The sequence below is a fragment of the Zalophus californianus genome, chromosome 16, assembly GCF_009762305.2.
Source record: "Zalophus californianus isolate mZalCal1 chromosome 16, mZalCal1.pri.v2, whole genome shotgun sequence".
In the NCBI taxonomy this organism is placed as follows: domain Eukaryota; kingdom Metazoa; phylum Chordata; class Mammalia; order Carnivora; family Otariidae; genus Zalophus; species Zalophus californianus.
Genome location: NC_045610.1, coordinates 54,312,231 through 54,335,999, shown reverse-complemented (window position 1 = coordinate 54,335,999; position 23,769 = coordinate 54,312,231). Strand labels below are relative to the sequence as shown.

At 52.0% G+C, this 23,769-nt stretch overlaps 1 long non-coding RNA gene across 2 annotated transcripts in view; it reads left to right on the top strand.

Moving 5' to 3' along the window:
• The window catches only part of LOC113939729, a 150,860-nt gene that overhangs the window by 109,539 nt on the left and 17,552 nt on the right, over window positions 1-23,769 (top strand). For both annotated transcript variants that reach the window (XR_003525328.2, XR_003525327.2), the window contains exon 2: window positions 16,545-16,612. This is a non-coding gene — a long non-coding RNA (uncharacterized LOC113939729). The remainder of the gene's footprint in view (window positions 1-16,544; window positions 16,613-23,769) is intronic.

Below are 23,769 nucleotides of genomic sequence, written 5' to 3'. Positions count from 1 at the left end.
GGGACCCCTGGAAGAAACCCAGCCATTGAGATGCTAGTACTTTTCCATTGGCAGGTGGGGCCGGGAAGAGGAGAACTTTGAGCCCCAGTGACCTAGCGGCCGAGGGGTTTTCCAGGCTTGCCTTGGGGGTTATCCCAACGAAGGACAAGGAATCAGGAAGACTTTATTTTATTTATTTATTTTATTTCATTTCAACCAAGCTTCCCGCGTAGTGATAAAATGTTGAGTGGTCATGCTTGAGGCCCTCATCAATGCCCTCCCAGAGCCCAGGGGACTGAAGGAGTAAAATCTCACAGTTCTGCTCGGTTCCTTTCAAACTCAGTTCAGCGGTAGGTGCTGGAATGAGGTACTGCTCTCAAGGACTCTCTGAGTTTCTTACCTTACCTTGAGGTCATGCCTACACTTTGTGCAAACGAGTGTTCCCCTGGCTTGTACCCTCATGGGTCTTGTGTTCTCTCAAGTCTAGTTAGTTTTTGCTTTAACTGTTTCAGAATTTCTGCTCTGTGCCGTGTGGCCTGGGAGTGGGGTTCCCCCCCCAGTTTTGCCTGGGGGACAGCCAAAGGTGGCAGCTCCCTGTGTTCGCTCACGTGGCTAACTTAGTCTCATTAGGTATCATGTCAGTCCCTGAGAGGGGCCTTTGCCATCGCTATAACTCGCTTCCCACTCTTCTATTGTTCTTCTGTTCTTCTTCCCAGAAGCTTCACAATTTATCATTGAATGCTTGTGTTTACTTGCTCATGACCGGTGTCCCTGCCTGGGATATAAGCAAGCGACATGGGCAGAGGCAGTGTCCGCTGTCTGAGGGACAAAGCCCCAGCTCCCAGCACAGCATCTGACTCGCCGTCGATGCCCAATCACTCTTGGGGCTCACACCTCCCAGATGGGAGCTGGCAGAGTGAGGTGCGTGGCCACGGCTGGGCCGTTGTGCTTCCTGGCTCCCGACACTTCTGTTGGCTCTGGTTTGTACTTGGTTACTCCCAGAAAAGGGAGAAAAAGAGGATTGCTATTTTACATTCAAGCGTCTTTATCGCTCTCTCAAACTATGGTTGTGATCAGAGGTGTGGGACGATGGTATATTTATTTTAGATGGAAAAAAAATGGAAGCAGGATCATGAGTTTGGTGTATTTGTTCTTGTTGTTGTTGTTGTATATTGCAGAGGTGAATGATTATAGGGGCATTTTTCTGAACCAGAAAGATGGAGCTGCAGTCTCCCAGCCCCTTGGCAGTATCTAAAAGTCCTGGGTTCTGATTTGGTGTTAGTGTAAGGTGACTCTCTAGTTCCTTCCGCTGTTGGCTAGTGAGAGGCCATGCGTTACGTGAACATGTTGGGTGGCCGCTTCTGGCAGAAGGACCCAAAAGGCTTTGTGTGTTTTGTCACTCACCGGAGCATCCTTCTGAGTTGAGAGTTTGCTTCTGGTCATGAATTCTCAAATGCCTGCATTTTGGAACTTTGGGGCCTGCTCTAAGCCCCTGGAGGTAGCCAGAGCCTTCTGGTTGAAAGGCCCAATGGTATGAATGTCTGCACAGGGGGCCAGGACATTTTTTAAGGGGGAACAGTGCGAATCCTACAGGCTCTGAGGTCTAAATAACACCTGTGCTCAGCTACCCGTGTTCCAGGCCCTGCTTCGCCTCCACCCTGGGGCCTCCCTCTGGGCAGAAGCTGGGCACCCATGTTTCACAGCTGGAGACCGACCCTGTAGACAACCAGAGAATACACAACGAGCAAATAACGAATTTAGACAATTTGTGAAGATGTACGTATAGCAGGCGTATAAAGATGTACATAAATGTGGATGGGGGGGGGCTTGTTTTGTTTTTATGGCCTGCCTTTGCCATCCATGGCCATTTCCGAAGGAACACATACTCTTCAGCAAGTATGTCTGCCTTTCCTACCCTGCAAGGAGCTTCAAGACAGTCACCAAAGTGGCAAATGACTTTGCGATGATGTATGAGTTTGCCAGGGCTAATATAACAAAGAGGACAGCCAATGAAGTGGCTTACACAACAGAAAGTTATTGTCTCAGAGCTTTGGAAGCTGGAAGGTTGGTTCCTTCTGAGGGGTTTGAAGGAGATCTGTCCCATGCCTCTCTCTGGGCTTCTGTGGGCTTGCTGGCGATCTTGGGCCTCCCGTGGTGTGTTGAAGCGCCACCCGGTCTCTGCCTCACCATCACGCGCTGTTCTCCCCATGTACGTGTCTGTATTCAGATTTCCCCTTTTTATAAAGATACCAGTTCTTTCGCATTAGGGGCCCACCTTACTTCAGTATGACCTCATCTTAGCTGATTACCTCTCTGCCACGACCTTCTTTCCAAAGAAGATTGCATTCTAAGGTACTGAGGATTAGGACTTGAATCTACAAATCTGTTCCATGGGGGGCACAATTCAACCAGTGACGGATGACAAATGACCAACCTTTACAACAGAGCTAGCGAGGGAACTTGGTCTCAAGAATTCCCAAATTATTAATCTCACCTCCTGTCTTGCGGTTCGTGTGAGGCACCCAAGAAAATGTCCAGTGGGTAGTTAGAAATCGGTGGGGGAAGGGCGGCGTGAACCCTTCCAGCGCTTCCTAAGACTTATGTGATTTTTGCCATCCGGGCACACATACTATTATTTTCTTAATATTTTTCAACGTGGGTTCATGGTTTACTTAAATAAACATACGTCGAGAGGAAAATCGGCATCACGATCGTAATGGAATTAGGAGGTCACTGGGCATAAAGCAAAAATACAGTGAAATCTTAAAAGATTGAAATTTTGTGGCTTTCGCGAGTCTCTAGGCCTGAGACTTGCTCTCTCTTCTTATAGTCGGGGTTGCAGAGATGTTACTTAAGGCACCAAATGGGGATGTTTTTCCTGCTTTGATCAGTATGGAAAGAGACCAGGAAAGGGAAAAGCATCTCTGTGTGACTCAGTCTTACTTAACGCCATGTCTGAGTGTGGCCAACAGTTATCTCAGGTACCGCTAGGGGATGCCTCACCCCTAGTGATGGGAAACACTGGTAGAGTCCAGTGTCCTCTTCTCGTGCATGAGAACTTTGAGGAACAGAGACCTCTGACAGCCTTCAGGTCCCATTGCTAATTCGTGGCCAACCTGACTCTCTCCTGTGGTTCTCAACCAGGGGGTGAATTTGCATCCTCCTGCCCCCGGGGGACACTGGTTGGTGGTCTGGAGACAGTTTTGATTGTCACAACTGGGGGATGTTCCTGGCCTCTAGGGGTAAGGTCAGGGAGGCTGCTAAATATCCCATATCCTGTAGTGCACAGGACAACCCCTCCGCCACAAAGAATGATCCAGCTCCAGATGTCTCTAGTGCTGAGGTTGGAAACCTTGCTGTAGGGGAAGCCTTCTTGCCTCTTGTCTTCTGTTTCCCCCCCTTGCTCCCTGCTGCCTCTTCTACTTGACTACAAATGCTGTCTGTTTTCAAAACTAACCAGTAGCTATTGCTTGACCAAAGAAGGGTTGGAAGACATTATCTTCTTGAACTTATGAGGCTTCTAAGCCACTTGGTGGTACAAGTTACAACCTCTGATTCTCCAACCATCTCTTGACCACGTAGTGTTAAATTTTGCCTGTTATTCCTTGGAAATAGCCTGGAATCAGACTGTGGCAGAATTGGACTCCCCTACATCTTCCTACACACAAAACAGAATGATCTCCATCCTCATCCTAAATGGAGGAAGTTTCGAAAAGTGGAATTTTTGAAGGTGGGATTCTGAAGGGTTTTAACGTTAATCCACTGGCACAAAAAGCTGAGCTGGCCTATGGACTGTGCCTTCAAGGGGCATCCATCCTAGTAAGGACAGTAAGACAGCTCCCCTCAGTTCTTATAATACAGACCCAGCTAGAAATTTTCAGGAGCCTTGGAGAGCTGGGCGGAGCAGCTAGGGAGGAGGAGATGAATGTCCACCGAGTATCACTGGAAACCACTGGTGCTAAAGCTTGAATCGATACCTTTGCAAACGTCATTCTATCCAGTTCTTTCTGAAACATCTAAGACAATGGGCACACCCCATCTCACCCCAGTTATGAACTTGACCCTTCACCTCCGTAAGTTAATAAAACTTTGCTTGCTCATACCTTGGTGTAATGCATGTCTCCACAGCCTGTATCTGTATGCGTTGTGTGCCCTGTAGAGTTGGATTTTGTTGAGTTTCTGCATCAGGCTCTGGGCCGTTGGCTGCAAGGCATATTTAGTCTGTGATCTTTTGTATACATGCCATCATATGGGATCACTGCTCCCTGGTAGGCTCTTTGGCCACATGTTTGGGGGTTTCTGAGCCTTTTGGCAGGAGGTCGGACCTCTCCCAGTTTACCCGCCACCTCTCCAGAGCCCACTGCCCCACTCCCCAGCCTTCCTCCAGAGTTAAACGTGTCTGTCGATGAGCTCACAGGTTCGGCCGAGTCCCGACAGGTCCTGGGTCTCATTGGAAGCCTGGAATGACCTCTGACTCTCAGTTTTAAGTAAGTCCCTCTGAAGATTATACTCCAAACAGAAGCCAGCGGTGTCATGCTGCATGAGGAGCCAGGCTGGGTCCCTGGGCTGCCGGGTTCCAGAGGGAGGCTGGTTGCCGTGGGATCGGGGAGCGAAGTTCAACAGGCTTGTGATCGATCCGGCCCCTGGTTACAGCTCAAGGCTTTAAAATCGGCTGAGCTTGGGAAAGGAGGTGTCATGTTATGGGGCTTTAGGAATTCTGTTTAATATTGTAAAATATCTGCACATTCTTTCCTGGTCTTGGTTAAATAGCCTCTCTTCTGTTAGGATTTCCTGATAAACCCAAAGAAACCACAGCCATTGCCCACACATGGCTTCCACGAGTAAAATAATCATCCTTTCAGCTCATGGCTTGCCTTTCTTCTGAAATCACACATCTCTTAACCCCGCTGTCTGCCCCAACTTGGTTCTCATGTGTCCCTAGACATCCCCAGGAGACAGGAAGGAGGAGGACGGATGGCCCACATTTTGCCGATGGGGATGATAAAACAGCATAAATGCAGGATCGGGGCCATGCTGCCACTGGGCTCCCAGGAGGGCCTCTCGCTTGCTCGTCTGACTTTGAGTGCAGCCAAGTACCTTCTGATGGCCTCATTTGAACACCAGCTCTGCAAGTTTTCTCGCTTCCTCTCCCTTGGCATTTAATTGATCACCTATTGCCTGCCTGACACCTGTGGGGTTGTCTGTGCATTATGCGCTTTTACTAATCAACAAAGTATTAAAAACCTTGGTGCCCACGGTTCTACAGCTAGGAAAGTGCCAGACTTGTAATTCCTATGCAGAAATGCCCTCCATCCTCCTCTCCACTAAACCAAGCTAACCCTCTGGCAAATGATCCCGTAGCCATTTCCCTTCTCCCCGGCCCAGATGCCCCCCTATCCTGACAACCCTGGGATCTGCCCCCACTCCTCGCTCCTGTGTGTATACATACAGACTTCCATGCGAATGACGTGCCTATTATAATAGATACTATACACATACATAATACATATCACAAAATATGAGCATCATCTTTTCTACCAGGTTTTCTGGGGTCCCTGGCACCTGCCTTCTCTGCTTTGTATCTCTGGTGCCTGTAGGAAGACCTGGCATGCAGTAGGTGCTCCATTAATACTGAAATGCGCCAGTGGCATGCAGTGATTTTAAATCAGGTCTGTGCCTGCCTGTGTTGTATTTTGTTGCTCTAAGGTTGCCGCAAAGCCTTGTGGTGGTTTTTTTCTTAAGAAAACTCCCTCCATTCAGGGTGGTGGCTGCTGCTGGCCTCCATCATGCAGGCAGGTCACCGTGTGGTGCTGAGGACGGGCTGGGTGGTGAGCGTGCACCCCCGCACCAGCCTCATGCCTCTCCCCCTGGCTGGCCGTGTGTCGTCTGCCTGCCCCTGGACACGGGGGCACCTGGAGAGGGGGCCCGCTGCACTCCGTGCAGCCTCCCGGGAAAGCTTATTTGTCTTTCCATAAAAGACTTTGTGGCGTGGGCAGGCTTATGGTGTCAGATGGAAAGTTCAGGGCCTTCGGTCCCCAGAATGAGCAGCGGCTGTCCCAAGTTGTGCCTGGGACCCGGCTGGCTGGCTGGGCCTTGGAGGGCCCTTGGTATCCCGCCCACCAGAAACAGGAAACTGGGGGAATGAGCAAGGCCTGGTCCTCGGTGCCCCTGTTAACCAGGGCAAATTCAACTCTGTTTTCACTTAAATGCTGGGGTCCTTATTCCTGTGTGTGTGTTGGGGGAGGGGGGGGAGGCGGGAGGGCTTTTAAACATAGAGCATTTATTATGCCCCAGATGCTGTTGTAAGTGCTTTACCAATATATTTTTTGAAAGATTTATTTATTTTAGAGGGAGACAAAGAGAACTCAAGCGGGGGGCGGACAGAGGGAGAGGGAGACTCTCAAGCAGACGCCCCCCGGGGCGTGGAGCCTGTTGCGGGGCTCGATCCCACGACCCTGAGATCATGACCTGAGCCAAAATCCAGAGTTGGACACTTGACTCACTGAGCCATCCAGGCGCCCCGCTTTACTAATATTAATTTAACCTTCCGAACAACCGTATAGGCAGGTATATTATACTTATTACATAAATTGCTGACAGATGAGGAAACTAAGGTACAGAGAAACCCGTCAAGACTTAGAGTAAATGGTGGGGGTGGGGTTCAAACTCATGCAGGCCAGCCTGGGTCTGGGTTCTGCTGCCTTAAGAAAGAAGTTTGAGAGTTTACCTAGTCCCCACTGCCCCCTACTCCTAAGTTTGCTGAAATAGGAGCCCCCCCCCCCCATTGGATATTTGTGCAGGAAGTAGCCCTTCTCTGGTAGAGAGGGGCACGGATGGGGTGGTGCGCAGCCTGGAGCAGAGTTTGGGAGGTCCCGCAGTGTGGCCCAGGGGAAGCTGGTCGCTGGGTGTTGGGAGAGGGGAGGTGGATGGAAGAAGCTGTGGCAATGCCCTGGGGGCAATTCCCTGTTCACCAGCCCAGACACCAACCCAGGGAGGCGGGAGCCTCTTTCTCCCCCAGCCTCGCCGTACAGCTATTAAGTGGGGATTTGCCAATCAATAAATCAAGGCACCTGAAAAATGAACCGGGGAACCACACTGGCTCCTTCCCTCTTCTTGATTAAAATAAACAGCATTATGAAATGTCAACCTGTCAGTCGTTTGGAAAGTTTGTGGCATGGAAAGGCGATTACCCAAATGACTTTTTAAAAGTATGAGAATTTGCCTGGCTGAACGGTTTTTAATTAATGCCCCGAGTTAATGTTAATAACTATTCATAGTGCAGTGAGCTGGGCGTGGGTGGGTTTAGGAAACATTTGGTATCTCTGGCAGGGGCGGAGTGTTGACCTGGCTGGTAAGGGGGCCGTCGGCAGCTTTTGTAAACCTAAGGGACCTCAGGGTCCATTTGGGCCTCGGCAGGGAGGAGTCTGTTTGCAGTGAGGGCGTGGGTTCAGGGTAGCATCATGACTTTTCATGGCACCATGAGTGTTGCTGCTGCCCAGGGGGCCTCAGGTCTCCCCAGATAGGTACCCGCACCCCCAAACCTGGTGAACAAGCCTCTCGGGGGATTCTTTGGGGGAAAAAATGTGGCTTGGGGTTATACCATTTAAACTTACCTCCCTGATTTTCTGTGATCTCATTTTCCCTTAAAATATCACTGGAAAAGTGTTTTTGAGTTGAGCATTTTATTTTCCATTAAACACGGTGAAACCGACGCAAACGGAGGCCAAGGCTCGGCGGGAGGGCGAGGGCTCGGGGCCGCACACCTCTGCGGGTTGGCTGTCAGCAGGCGCTCCGCCACAGACACATCCCGATCCCTGCCCAGGGACGCTCCACCGTGACGCTCCGGCTCGGGAGGGGGTTACTGACATGGTAGGCAGTGTCCCCAGGCGCAAAGATGTGGTTTTTCAAAAGAGAAAACCTGATGGGCTTGTAAACTAACTTTTTCTTTCTTTCTTTCTTTCTTTCTTTCTTTCTTTCTTTCTTTCTTTCTTTCTTTCTTTCTTTCTTTCTTTCTTTCTTTCTTTCTTTCTTTCTTTCTTTCTTTCTTTCTCTCTCTCTCTCTCTCTCTCTCTCTCTCTCTCTCTCTCTCTCTCTCTCTCTCTTTCCTTCCTTCCTTTCCTTCCTTCCTTTCCTTCCTTTCTCTCTCTCTCTGTCTCTCTGTTTCTTTTTTTCCCTCCCTCCCTCCCTCCCTTCCTCCCTTCCTTCCTTCCTTCCTTACTTCCCCACAGTAGGTTGGGCTCTGTCTTTAGGCTCCTGGTAGAGACTCTGCTCAGGGAAGACCCAGGAGAGAGGTCAGAGTGGCACTACTGCTCCAGGGGCAGATGGGTTGTTGGGAAAGGCTTGAGGAGTCTGAGGGCCTCCTAGAGCAGCAAGGACAGCCACTCTCGCTCGGCAGTCGGGAGAGAGCTCTGCCATTGTCGCGGCCAGCCACCCACCTCTGTGGAACACTGCGGGCCGGAGGGTAACCCATGGCACCACGGTTCCTCTCATGAAGGTTTTGTATGGTCTATGGGGCTCTAGGGGGCCACACACAGGAGGCATATGCCCACCCTAAAGGAATTTAAGATCTCCTTGCGGTGGAGAGAAGATGGGTAACCTCTCTCGTCTGTCCTCATGTTTGGGCCCCATGGGGGGTGGGGGGTACAAGCAGTAATACTGTGGCTCAAGGGCCGGCCACCACCGAGGGCTGGAAAGTTAAGTGGCTTCTCGTAGGAGGTGGTACCTGGGCTGGGCCTAGAGGGAAGGTGTTAGGGAGGGGCAGAGTGAGGGAGGCCTTGCAGGTGTGGGGAGCAAAGCTTAGATAACAATGGAAAAGTCCTACAAACAAGTCTGGGGAGAAGAGGGACAGAGCATCGAAGGCCTCTGATTTCAGGCAGGTGGGCTTGGTCTGTGCATAGAAGGCAGTGGGGAGCTGCTGACGACTGTCAAGCAGAGTTAGACGTCACCGATATTTCAGAAGGATAACCTGGGGGAGCAATACAGAAGGGGCTGGATCAGGCAAGCTGACAGGCAGGAAGCCTGGGGGTGGGGGCTTACAGCCACAGCAGAAGGCAGAATAGCAAGAGCGCTGCCAGTTTTACCCCCGGAGCCAGAGGAGCTTGGTACAAATGTGGACTCAACTATTTACTAGCCTTGTGACCTTGAGCTAGTTTTAAATTGTTCTGTATGCCAATGACCTCATCTTCCACATTAGGGATACTAATATTCACTTGTTTGTTTAACCGAAAGAGGGCTGCATCCTACAATGGATGCTGATCATACAGTGGAGAACTAGATACGTTCTCTGCACACAGAGACACAAACTAAAATAAACACATGCGATCATTTCAGATGAGGTCAAGTGCTGTGAAGAGCAGGGTGGCTTGTACTGCTTGGGTGGCCCATGTCATAGGGTCATCATGGATGGCCTCTCTAAGAAAGCGCAGTCTGAGCCAAGACTCTGGAAGTTAAAGTGTTTCGGGCTTAGAAAACAGTAAGTGCAAAGGCCCCGAGGCATGAAAGAGTGTGAAGCTTTTCAGCCCAGAAATAGAGCTAGTGTGTGGAGGGATAGATAACAGGGTGAGACGTGGCACAAGATGAGGGAATTAAGTAAGGGAGAGCATGTAAAGGGCTGGGACACAGTAAGTACTCAGCAAATGACATTTTTATTATGCGGACATTTTGGACGGGGGGTTAACAACATCCTCGGCTGTGGTCATGGTTGTGGGGATATAAGAGAAGATGGATCATGAACCACATTAGCAGAACTGACCGGAGGTAGTGATTCATGTGATTTGGGGGGATATTGTCCATGTGGGTAACCGAGAGAGTAAGTTAAATTCACTGAAATGGGAAGGTGCTGAGGGGAGCCTAGTTGAGAGGGAAAGAAGGAGTTACCACTGGATGTGGAGAATTTGAGGTTCTTTGGGAATCAGTAGTCAGCCTGCCCTGCAGGCAGGTTGCACCCTGGGGCTTAGGAGAAAGGACAGGGGCAGGGATTTGGGGAATCTTCAAGGACCAGGGGAGAGGATGGGCGTTCAGCTGGGCTGAGGCTGGAGCCTTGGGGTTCCCCTAATACTGGACCCAGGAGGAAGAGGGGGGGAGCTCCTGAGCCTGGACACCCAAACTAAGGCCCATGAGGATCCTGGTTCTCAGGCTCAAGTCCACTCTCCCCATCCCATGCTGTCACAGAGCAGCAGGCCCTTTATTTCTGGCGTGGCCTCGGCTGTCTCCATGGAGCTTGGCCTCTGTTTCCAGCCAGGGGTTATGTAACAGGCTCCGGGAAGCGCACAGAGCCGCAGGTCCCGAACCAAAGCGGCTGGTGTCATCAGAGCCCTCTGTCTATAATGGCACAGGTATTTGGAAAATGCCACGGAGCAGGTCTGTTAACCCCCATGGCCTGCAGCGTGTCAGCTGGGTTAGGATTCTTGGTCAAGTTTACAGTTCAAGCTAGTATGGACTGCATCCTTCAGTGGAAAGTGCTGCTCTCCGGTCGGTGAAATCTATGGCTGCCTCTGAAATCACCCACACTTGCCACCTGGGGTACGACTCACTCCTGGCCTGTGGATCACACAGGAGGTCCCAGGTGCACCCCTGCTGGATCTCACCTCGAACCGCACCTTGGGGGCAAGCTTGCCCTATCTATTTCTGATTTCACAAGCAGTCCTGCAGCTTCTATTCTGACTGTTCTTTTTAAAAATTGCTTGTATAGTTTTATTTCCAATTTAAGACGATGGATGTCCATTTGATTTGCATTACCTTTTTAAATACCAAGGCTTTTTTTTTTTCCCCTTCACCAAACAATGCCTATTCACTTTAGACACGGCGAAATAAAACAAATTGCCCATACCCTCGCTACCCAGAAATGACAGTGGTTAACCTTTTGCCTTCTCCTTCCAAGTTCGTTTTTGTAAACTATGCAATTCTGTAATCTGTTTCTTTTTACGCTGCTAGCAGTTAACACTTACCAGTTACTTATCACTGACTAGGAAACATGCTACGCGGTTGAACGCGAGGCTTAATTTCGTACCAATACCCGACGTGTGAAATACAGATAAGCATAATCCCATTTTCCATCCTCAATTAGAAGTAACAGGAATGGTCATGGCTAACCGTCGTGGAAGGCTTACTAGTGACAAAGAATGGTCACTACTGCGGCTCCCATTGTTCAGGTGGGAAAGTGGATACCCACGAGGGGATCCAGGGTGACACACCTAGTTGGTGGCCAAGCTAGGATTTTAGTCTTAGACTCTCTGACTCTAGGACCCATGAGTGTGTGACATCGTTTTGCTTATTTACCAAGACTCTGTGTCATCCGTCTGCAGCATTTCTGCCGGCCCCTCAGCATCCCCTCGTCTGTCTTCTGTGCTCATTGCCTACGCCTGGAATGGGCAGTTCTGCAGAATGAAGCCCGTGTTAGTGTAGTCCCTGTTCAGGAGGAGGGACACTTTTCTTTGCTGCTTCCGTCACTCCTCCAAGACTCCTTAATATAGTCGGCATGGGATGGATGTTTATCTCCTTCCGGAAAGTGTACACTTGCCTCAACCTTTTTGGAATCAGAAGCTGAGATTTGGCTAGAACTCTTTACAAAGATTATAATCCAGCTGACAGTGAGTTGGCACATTCCAGCGCCCCTTTCCTCCTCTCTTAACTGGGTCACCGGGGATCCTTATGGATTAGGAGCAAGGAAATAAGATTTCCATTGTTTTAAGTCAAAGACTGTTGTTTAGAACTGGTTGGCTTTCCCATAAAGTCACTGTCCTGGACTACACACATATAGGCATAGCCACGTGCACACACACACACACACACTCACCCATACATACGTTTTTGAGGTGAGGTTGTCCATATACGATACATTCCCATGCCACTTTGATTAAAGAGCAAAAGTACCATAGGCTCCACATGTAGGCTCAGGAAAGCCAGGTCAGTCTCCTAGAGAGGCACATAGAAATAATTTCAGGGGTAGATCACGCTGCACGGAGTACTCCTCAGCCTGTGTACTTACTCATCACTGCCTTATTCCTCAGACAGACCTCGCTTTGCAGTAGCCATGAAAGTGTGAGTGCTAAATCCCCCTGGATTCACAGGAGCTTCCTCCGCCGGTGGCGGTGCTGACTTAGGAGTCCAGGTAGGGAAATTTTTTGTCCCCAGGGGAAAGCCTTAGGAAGCTACACTAGGAAAGAGAGGAAAAAGCCAGCTGCCTTGCCACAGTACTCATTCATTGAGATGAAGGATAATCCTCACTCAGTGTCTACTTGTCCTAACATTCCAGTAACAGTTCTTCTTTGGTGTTCTAGCTGTTTATGAGCTAAGGAGATGGGCACCGGCTCCTGTTAATAGGCATCTCGTCTCGAGGCTCCTTGGAGGGCAGGTGGGAGGGAGATGGAGGGAGTGGGAGAGAGAGAGACAGTGTATTTAGGGAAATGTGCACATATGAGTGTTCTCCAAGTACACATTTCACAGTTGGGCCAGAATAATTAGGAGGTAAATTGCCATCTGGGCATGTCAGTCCTTTTGTTTAGTTGTACTGAATTAGTGCCAATTAATAAAGCTCTTGATTTGAGTTTGGGATGTCCCAAATTTTCTTTTGTGAAAAAACAACTACCTGTCTGTCTGTCTATCTATCTATCTATCTATTCTGGTTGGGGCTCTGTTTGATTTTAGCTGGAGTGAGTTAGTTTGTGGGCAAGACCACTGGGCAGCTGACCCATCTGAAAGCCAGACCAGGATGGGGTGGGCAGGAGAACAGGGTGGGCAGCAGAGAACGCCTTACCACCCTTCCTCAGCAAGAAAATTAAAAAAGATAAATAAACCCTAATCCTGACCTGGGGGCATATCCCGTTAAAGATCCAGGTTAATTTTTCCTGCCAATACAACCCTTGAATTCATTGTATGAAGTAGACGGTTCCATGGGCCTCATTTGCCAGATCAGATTGTGCAATTATCTTTTATAGGCCTGGGTGTGATGTATGCTCAGTGTTTAGGCTGCAGGGGGCTGAGCGTGTGTTTGGACTTCGGAGGTGCTGGCTCTACCTGCCAGGCTGAGCCGCTTTCACACAGCGGGGGTGGGAGCTGGAGTGTCTGCCTGGTCCGAAGCAGGCCCGGTGCACCTGCATGGAACAGATGAGCTGGGGACAGAGTCAGGGGAGCGTCGCTGGGAAGCACTTAGGGCTGGGGCGGGGGGGCTCCGGGAAAGAGCAGTGGTGTTGAGGATTGCCCAGGGCCTTCAACAAAGGGTCCGCATAAAGGGTGGCGAGTTTGGAGGTTGGAAGGAAGTCAAACTCCGAGCTGGATTAGATGCTTGTGACCTTAGGCACTTTTGTCTTCATGAGCCCCTTCCAACATTAAAAAAAAAAAAAAAAAAAAAAAATTAAAAATGACATTTTATGATTGCAGTGGTGTAAGGATAGATTTGTTGTTATATAGGCATTCATATTATACTCCTTTTATTCCTTCTAATTTTATAAGAAATTAGAACATTTTCGCGGATGGGGGTCCTGGGTGCTGCCTTCTGCGCTCAGCGGGCGTCAGCCTTAGGTATGTGCCTCGAAAGGGGACCCAGTGGTTTGGCTTCCTGCCAGCTACCTGACCTGCTCTGTGGAAGTCACTCCCCTCTGACGTCGGACCTGTTCAGAAGGTCCAAGAGTTCTCCCAACCTGCAACCCTTCTTTTGGCCAAAGAGGGGCCGCTCACTTATAGAGTGTTAAAAGCCCCTGTTTGAGCTCACCTGTATTGCCTGCCCTCCCCCGGCCTACCCTCCCTCTGTTGCAGAGCGTGGCCTTCCGTTGTCTGCATGATGACAGCCTAGGTGGTGCGCTTTCTGGAGAGGCGGTGGGCTGGGGTGGGACTGGACGCATTCCAGGCCAGTGTCTTCTTGTGGCCTCACCTGCTGGGCTTTTGTTCCTCAGTCGGAGGGATCCCGGAGGACCAGCCCCCTTCCATCTTGGCTGGAGGTGGTTGGGCCAAGAACCACTAGGTGGTGTTCGGCTCAAGGCATCCCTGGAGACACCCGGAAGGAACTAGTTGGGGTGAGGGGTACAGATGGAAAGGAGGGACCTTTGGGGGCCGGTTGTGGGCAGCCCGTGGCAAGCTCTGGCCTCCCTCAGAGGTCTGGTGCCAGGCGTGGCCTGCTGCCATTGGCCTGTTCCGAGGGAGTGCCATCCACTCCGGGTCCTGCCGTGGTCCACACCGAGGACAGAAAGGCAGCGGGGTGGGTGTGCAGGGCTCTGCATGGTGGATGCGGAGCCAGGGTACCGTGGACAGGGGAGGCTGCATCCATGGTCCCTCCAGGCTTCCCAGAGGCCCTGCAGCCTACCTGCCCTGGATAGGCCTGTGGACACGAAAAGCAAAGGGGAGGAGCCCCGCTCATTTTAAGGAACAGCGCAGAAACAAGCCGTTCTGTTGATTCCCATGTTTATCTTAGAGTCTGTTTCAGGCTGGGGGTTGGATTGCCGAGAACTGGATTAAGGGGGAGGCGGGCAGCTGTCTCTTGGGATATGAGTGATGTCTCTCCCCATCTGGCACTCTGGAAGTCAGCTGGGCGGGTCTTGGGGCCTGCTGGACAGGCCGTGGGAAGGGTAGTAAGGGTGGGGTGGCGTCCATTTGCCCGAGGTTTCTGGGGAAGGGGACATAAGGCAGGTGTTTGGGGGTGTCCCTGCTAAGCCCTGGCTACCCAGAGTGTGTTCTGTGGACCACCAGTGTTGGGTTTACCCAGGAGCTTATTAGAAACGCAGGATCTCAGGCTGCCACCTCAAACCCATTGAATTTGAATTTTAACAGAATCTCCAGATGATCCTTCCATTTTGATGCATATTAGACTTACCTGGGGAGCTTAATTTTTTTTTTTTCTTTTTAACCCAATGCTCAGACTTGAGTTTATGCCAATCAGAAACCTCTGGGAGTAGGACCCGGGCTTCAGGATGATTTTCCAGCTGCCCGGAGAGGGGGGGGGAGGGGGACAGTGGTTTCAGCAGGTAGCCAAGTCTGGGAACCTGGACTATGAGAACCCTTTCTGCCCTCCAAATCTTGTCCCCCTTACCATAGGGTTTAAGTTTCCCAAGGTCTGCTCTTACACGGGTTGGATTGAGATGTCTTGGGGCCAGGTGAGCTTAGATTGACTTGTCTTAAATTTCCTATCTCCCCTGGAAGGGTAAGGCTGGAATCATTTCCATTCCTCTAAGCTTTAGCTTGAATAAGGTTATGGGATGCTCCCCACCTAACAAACTGAACGTGGGTTGGGCGTGGGGGTGGTGTTATATAAAGCAGTAACAGGAGCAAGAATCCATTCTGCTGCCTGACTTGGAGTTGGAGGGTATGTTGTGGTTTCGCTTGCTTCTTTTTGATGAATTTTCTAGCATGGGCAAGGCATCTAGTTAGGTCTCGGGTGTTGCATGGTACATCGGAGCTAAAATGCTTGAGTTCCTTGCCCTGTAGTCGAGAGCCCCACGTGGCTTTTAAGGTTGGTCTTGGGATAAGTTGGTGGGCATGGTGGAAGAAGCTGGCCCAGCAGACGTGTGTCCCCAGGTTGGGGGGGTTTCTGGGGCACAGGGGATGCTGTCCTGGTGGTAGGCATTGGTTGATGGGGTTGGCCACAGAGTACTAGCCTGGACCCTGTCCTCTGTAACTCTAGGAACCACAGGAGTGATCCAAGCCGCAAGATGATGTATGTATGTGTGCATCCAGCGAAAGAACAAAACACCACCCAAACAGTCCTCTCCCTTGTGAGTGAAGGTTACAAGTTTTCTGTTTCAAATCTGATGGTATTATTTTTCCCCTTTTTTCTTTCTTCTCTCTGTTTTCATTTGCCAACCTAGGGGTCTAGAGTGATTTCTTTGAGCCTAATGATGGGGAAGCTTAGAATGGGGCTATTAACTTAAACACCTTTTGAAATACTACTCTTCTTGGTGTCTGAATCAGGTTGGACAGAGGTCGGATTTAGAGATTAAATATCTATTTTAGCAGCAGCGCCAACTCTGCCTGTAACCTTGCACATTTGCTTAGGGATTATAGGGATGACACGCAATAGCCTTGCACTCCAGAAACTTATAAAGGAGTAAATGAAAGTATAGCTAATAAAGATAGGGACCGGGCACAGAGCTAGATGTTCCTCATGTGCTGTCCCATGTCATGAATTCAGACGTGCCATGAGGCCAGAACATAAAATAATTCAGAAAAGTGTCATGTAAAAGGGCCCCCCAAAACAGTACAACTCAGGACTGTGGCAATAGATTATTATTATTACTGTTTTTGGTAAAGGTCCACTGTAAATTTGTTTTAACTTGGAAAAAGATTGCTATCCATTGTAATACTCATTTCATTTTCTTGTAGGTCTAGGTATTAGGATGATCACCTGTATTTCTTTGAAAGTATCCTTCCCGTTTGCCGTGTCTGTGACAAAGGAAATGGATTTTTGCCTTGATTCAGAACGAATGTAGTTTTATTCTATAGTAAAGACTAAACAATTATTAAACTCCTTTGTCCTTGGGAGGTTGGCTGGCATTCAGAGACCGCTCCCTCTATATTTTAAGTTTGAAGATGAGTTTTACTATGTTCTTTCCAGGTATAACTCTCCCTTCTTTTTCTAGGTGAAATCAGACGTTTGAGGCTGACCTGGGGAGGTGCTCCAAGCCAAGAAAGAAGGACAAGAAAGAAGGTGAGTGGGCGGGCGGTAGTCAGAGAGGAGCCACACTCCTGCTGCTCGTCTCGCTCGGGGGGGTTTATTCCTTCTGCAGCAAACCTCCTTTTTCCAGACATCCCTAGTGCACCTGCACCTGCATGCTAGCCCAGAGGGCTGATTGGCAGGCAGGAGCCTTGCAGTTAGCTGCCGGAGAAGGTCCAGAGACACAGGTTAATAAATACTAACAGTCACTGCAGTGAATTCCAGGTGGGCTGGGTTCTCACGGCGTCTACCTGGGTAAACTCGTTCTCACCTCACCAGCAGGTGAGCATGTCATACCCAACCTACAGATGAGGAAGCAGAGGAACGCTTCCTCACCCGGGGTTGCCTTCTATCACTGCCTCCTTCTCTAGGCTGCTGACCTTCACTTCCCTAGCCCTCAGTTTTCCCATCTGTAAAATGGGGACAATGAAAGAGCCATCCCTGCCATGTCGTGGCATGAGATGAGAGGATTCGGGGGTGAAGTGCCCAGCATAGTGCCTGGGATGGGTTAAGCACACAGTTAATGTCAGCAGGGTGTTTTTTTTTTTCCCGTTAGCTCTGGATAGGATCTTGGGTGAATTATTAAGCCTCTGTTTCCTCACCTAGAAGATGCTGATACCTTGTCCTCAGGGAGGTCGTGAGTTACATGAGATAATACAGTGAATACCAATAAAAGTCTAGACCATGACAGATGCCCTATCTCTTCCCTTCCTTATGTATCTGACTCCGCATGGATCAGGCAGAAGGAAGATGTCCAATGGTGTTAACTCCTCCATCCTCTAGGACACTAAATCCTGGCAGTTGCTCCCCGGCAATTTTTTCGGATTTGATCCTTCCCCTCCCTTCTCCCAGCCACCCTGTTGATCTTGACTTTGGTAGCACAAGCTGGGATCCTCACGAGGGGCTCCGACCTTTGGATTTCCAGCCTTTCTTTCCCAAAATAATCCTACCTGTGTCTTCTCTAAACTTCTTTCTTAAACCCAGTATTCATCATGCCACTTTCTGATTTAAAAAAAAAAAAAAAAAAAAAAAGCAAAACAAAACCAAAAAGCAACCTTGTCATAGTTCCTTACTGGTTATCCCGGCAACGGATTCTCACCGGACACTTAATCTTAATTGCTACCACTTCCCACCCAAATTTGGGTCCTCACAGCCAAACTGACCTGCTTTGTATCCTCCCCCCAAACCTGGAGTATTTCCACACCCTGCCCCCGTGCTCACCCCCAGCTCGCTGCCATGTCGCCATCTCTGTGCTCACCTCCTCAAAACCCCACAGGCACAGGGGCCCCCCCAGGGCACTGGATGCTCTTTCAGCTGCAACATGAGCTTCCGTTCTCCTCCCCCACTGGTGCCTTGACAGCGCTGGGGGCGGAGTGGGGCCTGTTTTCTGTTACTTGGGTGTTTCTTCTACCCCGTCCCTGCCTTCCTGCATGTTTTCTGCAGAGACGAGGCGCTCCGATGATGGTGTGGATCCCAGGGGGGAGGGTGGGCCTGGGGAGGAGTCGGTTGGTGAAGGGGTTCCTTCGTGGCTGTGTGTGCTTGGGTGACTGGCAGGCCGTGTGTGAGTTGGGGCAGGGGTGTGACTGAGTGACTCCAGGGGAATTTCCAGGCCGATTGTGGGCACTGCCTTTGTGAACACAGCACCCTCCTCCTTAGCCCCCCCTCTGCCTGCCCTCCCCAGGTGACCTCAGCCTGAATAGCAGGTCATTCCCTAAGATCCAGGGCCCCTTGCACCCTTGGGAACGGCCTAACAGAGCGTTTTGGGAGGCCCACTGTGTGCCAGGACTATTCTAGGCAGAGAACACCATCCTGCTGTCATGGGACTGGCCTTGTAGTGTGGGGGAGGGTAGATGATGAACAGCAAAATAGTAAATATGTTAATTATTTCACACATAAGGTGATAGTGTTGTGCAGAAGAGCAGACATGGGGGCAGGAAAGGCAGGCCAAGTGTGCAGGGCAGGGACGGGAGGGCAGGTTGCAGTGTTGAGCAGGGCAGGCACCCCACTGAGGAGGTGACCCCTGAGCACAGGCTTGAAGGAGCCAGCCGGTGAACACGCTGGGGAAGAGTGTTCTGCAGAGGGAACAGTGACAGGAGCACCGGTGGGGTTGGAATGAGGCCCAGGTCAGGGAGAGCCTGGGGGGCGAGGTGGTGGGGGGGCTTCAGGCTTTCTCACTGAGGGACCTGGGAGCCACAGCAGGATTCTGAGACAAGCGTGCTGTGGTCGCACTTCCTAAGGGCTGGTACGGAGACTGAGAGGGGCAGAGCAGTGGAGGGGCGATGGCACGGACGGAAGGGGCATTGAGGTGCTTGTTCCTGTCCTGCCCAATCCCATGTACGTGACAACGGAATGGCATTTACAGTGGGGATGAGCAGAGAAGCTTCCAGGCCGTTCCTCAGGGGCTGGTTCTCAACAGCTGTGATTGCCTAACTTAGGATGGCCTCTTGCACCGGGGTGGTGGCTTCCCACGAGGGTCCGTCTCCGCTCCTCCCTGCTTGCAGAGCCACCAGGCGTCGGACAGGCCCGCTGCGGGGTCAGCAGCAAGGAAGAGAAGGGAAAGGGGAAACAGAAGGGAATGGGGGGAAATTATGGGAGGGGGGAGACCAGAGGCCCTCATTGTCCCGTTCTAGTTGTGGGGAGGGCAGTGAGGGGAGCGGCTGCCCTCAAAGATGCAGCTCGAGGCTGTCCCTCGTGGTCTCTGCACAGCCCTCTTGGGGCCCTCTCCGTGTTCCCCTATGCCTTCGCCTCATCTTCCTCCTCCGCTGACAGTTGCAGGAATGTCCTCGTTCGCCGTTTGTCCTTCCTGTCCTGTGGTCGCAGTGACCATGCAGGTGGGGCTGGCTCAGCGTGCTCCTGAGCTCATGCCTGACACAATGTGTGTTTCTCAGAACGCTTCCATGAGGACCTGGTCTTGGTGGTTGTTAGCTAATGTCCTGTGATCTTAAGTGCACTGAAAACTTAAGCCCGTCAGGGCACACGCCTCGCTCCTGTCTTGGGGGACTTCTCTGTCTCCTGTGCATATGGCAGAGGAACCAGCTGAGGATGGAGGCCAGGACCTCCTCCTCCTCAGTAAACCCCGGTAAACCCTTAGCAGCGTGTATGGGTATTTCTGAACGACTCAGCCGAGCTCCTGGGCACTGACTCTGCTGGGGACACTTTCTAGCCATGGCCCTGCTCTCCTCTACTTCCAGACCCATGGCTCCCGGGAACGTGGAGCAAGATGGAGGCCCACATGGCTGGAGTCTGAAGCAGTAACCACATGGTGGTACCCACTGGCGCTGATTTAGTGCACTTCCTTTTAAAGCCCTGTCGCAGTCACTGCCTCTTGGCCCCCGGGGCTCCTGTGTGACATCATCAGGAGGAAGAACTTTTTTTTTTTCTTACAGATGAGAAAGCCTGACACGCAGGGAGGACGCTCTCTGCTCAGGTCCATCCGTCCTGTGTGTGCAGGGTGGGGGGCTGCATAGGGAGAGGTGCTGTGGCTGAAATGAGGATTTCTGCCATAACCATAATTGAAAGTGGGACGCCGGGGCTCTGGGAGAAAGAAGCAAGTCCCAGTTCTGAGCGGCAGCGGGGATGACCTCACCCCAGGGGACGAGAGCCATCCAGAGGACTCGCAGATGGAACTTCCCCTCGGGGTCCAAATGTGAGTCACCGTGGCTTGCGTCTGTGCAGCGGGCTCCATCCCCAGGCCTCCCCCACTTCACCCTGGGACATCATGGTCACTGCTCAGGCCCGATGACTCACTTGGTCTCTCCGAGCCAGCCACCGGGGGTGGAGCCTCTCTCCACTCTGGCATCTGTCCCCTCGGCGCTGGGGATGCAGCATGGCCGGCCGCGTCCCCGGACACGATGTGCAGGACGCGTGTAGCAGAGAAAGCCCCTCGCGGCCTGCGAGGGTGCATCATGGCCGCTGCTGCCAAAGCCGATTTCCGAATGCAGTTCGGAAAGTCCCGGGCGGGGGGGGGCTCCGTGGGGCGCCCAGCACTGCAGCCATGCTTTCGGAGCCCCGCGGATGGGTTGCACTCGGATACGCGGGAGGTGGGGGACGTGCGGCCACCCGCCCCCAGGGAGCGCCCTGTCGCCCCATCGAGACAAGAGGGGTTCACCCGAAAGGCCAGCGGCTGGCGGGGTGTCAGGTTTCCTGCCACACCTGGGCGCGCGGCCTCTCCTGTCCTTCCCCCTGCCTTGGTTTTCATCTTCTGATGATAGAAATAGTGTCATCTCTTCTCAGCCTGTCAGTCTCACACCTGCCGGGCACCCCTGGCGGCAAGATGCCCAGCGCTGTCCAGCCTGATGTCATCTGTGTTTATGGTCTGTTTTAGAAACCAGGTAGCGGGAAGGGCTTTCTGAGGATTAAAAAAAGAGTAAAATCCCCAAACTATTTCAGTGGGGTTTTGGGGTTGGTTTGTTTTTTGTTTTGTTTTGTGTTTTCTTCTTTTTGCCTCTTTTTAATTTTTCGTATTTTTTTTCTCTCTCTCTCTCCTTCTCTTTTGAATAAAAAACCTTCTTGTAGGAAAATACCATTCAAGAGTGGGAAAAGGAAGGGTTCCCTGATGGTTTGTTCTCCGAGGCGAGGTTTATTTATTTAATATGTGTCTCCAGAGCACGTGGAGCCTGGTCCTGCTGGGCCAGGCCTGCCTCCCGCCTGACACAGCGCACAGAGAGCATGTGGACAGTCATGGGACTCAGTTTACCACCCCACAGCCTCTGTCCCTCCCCAGAATGATGGAGCTAACATGGCTTCACAGTTTTGTCCTTTGGCTCCTCATCTAGAACTTTCTACGTCCAGTCTTCCCTTATTTGCCAGCGGAGGGGTGGGAAGATATGAGGGCGCTCTTTGGGGTAAAGGTCCAGGGCGACAGAGACCTAACCCAGCATTGGGCCCAGGGGACCACCTGTCAGGCACCCCTCTTTCAGACATCTCTCCGGACTCCTCGGGCCCCTGTCACTGTCCCTGTGGAGGGGGTGGGTGGGGCGGGGGCAGGGCAGAGGCTGGGTCACGGGGGACGCTGTGTGGCCTCGGCCATGAGGGTCAGCTTCGCAGGGCCCAGCCGACCGGAGAGTAGGGGGTCGAAGGCATGGGCGCAAATGTGACTTGGCCCAGGTGTGAGAACTTGTGTGGAAGGCTCGGCCTCAGGGTGACTCAGTCTGCTAGCAAACTGTAAAAGGGAAGTGACTCACTGTCAACCCTGAACGAGAACTCCTAAGGGCAGGCCGTCAGCACCTGTCTGGGACGTGGTTAGTTATTAACGCTGCCAGTAAGGGTGTCATGGGAACCGGACGCTGGCCTAGATTGCTGGAGGCGGCTGGGCTTTCCACAGCCTGCACGCCATCCCCTCACCTTCGTAGGGTGCCTCTCTGGCCTGAACCTGAAGGCAGAGGAGCCCATGCAGCTCTGGCTTGTACCCTGTCTCCCCAGGTGCTTTGAGGATGACACAGAACTCCACATGGGATGAGGAAGGGCACCGAGAAATGGTTTGGTAAGGGGAAGCCTTGGCTGGAAGATTAGGTCCCAGGAGCCAGCCTGAACCCGGGCATTCTAGGCGGAGCGGGCTGTGGATGGGGCTGGCCCTGCCTGCCCTCCCCTGCCCTGCAGGTGCCGCCTGCAGAGTCCTGGTTCCTGGGCCCCCACCAGCTCTGCCGTGAATGCCTTTGGGTGGTGTGGGCTCCTCATGCCAGGGGCCCCAGCCAAGGAACCCTGCCTCCTCCCCTGGAGGCCCAACCCGAGGGTCATTAACTCAGCAGCCCTGCTGACCCGTGGCCCCAGAAGAGGGTAGTGTTCTTCTCGCTCTTTCCTGCCCTGAAGCCACCCAGCCCCTTCCTGGGGCTGCTTGAGACAGCTTGGTGAAACAGAGGGCCGGCTTTGAGAATCTCTGTGGGGCAGGTCGGCAAAGCTCGAGAGCCGAGCTAGGCCTTCAGGTCTCTTTTCTCTATGCCTGGAAAAGCACACACGTACGCAAGAGCTTCTCCTTCCGGATCCCAAAAGGCATGCTTCGACGCTCTTGGGAGAGGCCCAGCCCAGACCCAAGTCCTGCCCGCCCCTGCTGGTCCCTGCCCTCCTACGTCCAGCCGTCAAGCAGGAGGAGGAAGGTGGATTGAATAGGAAGAGGTGGGAGTTTTAGGAAGTCATGCTCCCCAGGGTCCCAAAAAAGCAGCCCAGCACGCGGAGGGAAGAGCCACCCCCTGATATTTGTTGTCTCCCGTGTAAAGCCCTGAAGTCCTCGTGGGCCGTACAGGGGCGGTGGGGACGCCATTTGCCTGCCCGGGCTGCAGAAGGAGCGTCCTGGGCTACCGCCTGGGCCACATACTCCCTGGGTGGCCCCGAGCAAGTCCTCGAACGCTCAGGCGGTTTCCCCATCTGTAAAGTGGGAAGAATAACATCACTTGTCCTGCTTACTTGCCAGGGTCTGTGTGAGGCCAGCTGAGATCACTGAGCAATGTGGCGAGGCTTTGGGAGTGGCTAAGGGCCACCCAGCTCGGGGGTGAGGCACCGTGGTGCTTGTGGTGATTAGCAGCCAAGCGGGGCCCGAGGTCTGCGCTCCCCTGGGAGGGTGGCTTTCCAGGCACCCACCTGGGGCTTAAGAGCTTCGTGGGCCTCCCACAGCTGATAAGTCACCGCCCGGCAGGTGTGCTTTGTCTGGGCTGCAGCAGGAACGGAGAGCCTGCCCTTGGCTGCAGCAGAGAATGTTCCTCTGCCTTCTCTCCCTTCCCCAGTGGGCCGAGAAGGAGCAAGGAAGGGCCTTATCTCTTAGGCTTTCCTGAGGAACCCGCCACCTGCCCATATTAGAAACTCTGGGGGTGCTGAGTCTGAGTCCACATCATCATGGAGGTGCTGATTTAGGTGTCTCTGGCCATGTGGTCTGTCACCGTCTTATCATGAAAGAAGAAAGAGGCGTATAGTTGCGTCACATTGTATCTCGTAGTGTGGTTCACTGTGGAGACGCTCCACAAATAGTCGTTGAATATACAAATTGTCAAATTCTTTGTTTTGTTCCAAAATGTTCCACACATTCATTGAAAGGAGGAACGGTGAGGTTTGCGGGGGCCTCTCTGGTGGGGCAGTAAACATCTGGCGAGTGCCTTCTCCTTGCCCAGCACCATGCCAAGTGGCTTGGGTTCTGTCCTTGCTCTCGTAAAGCCAGACTCTGC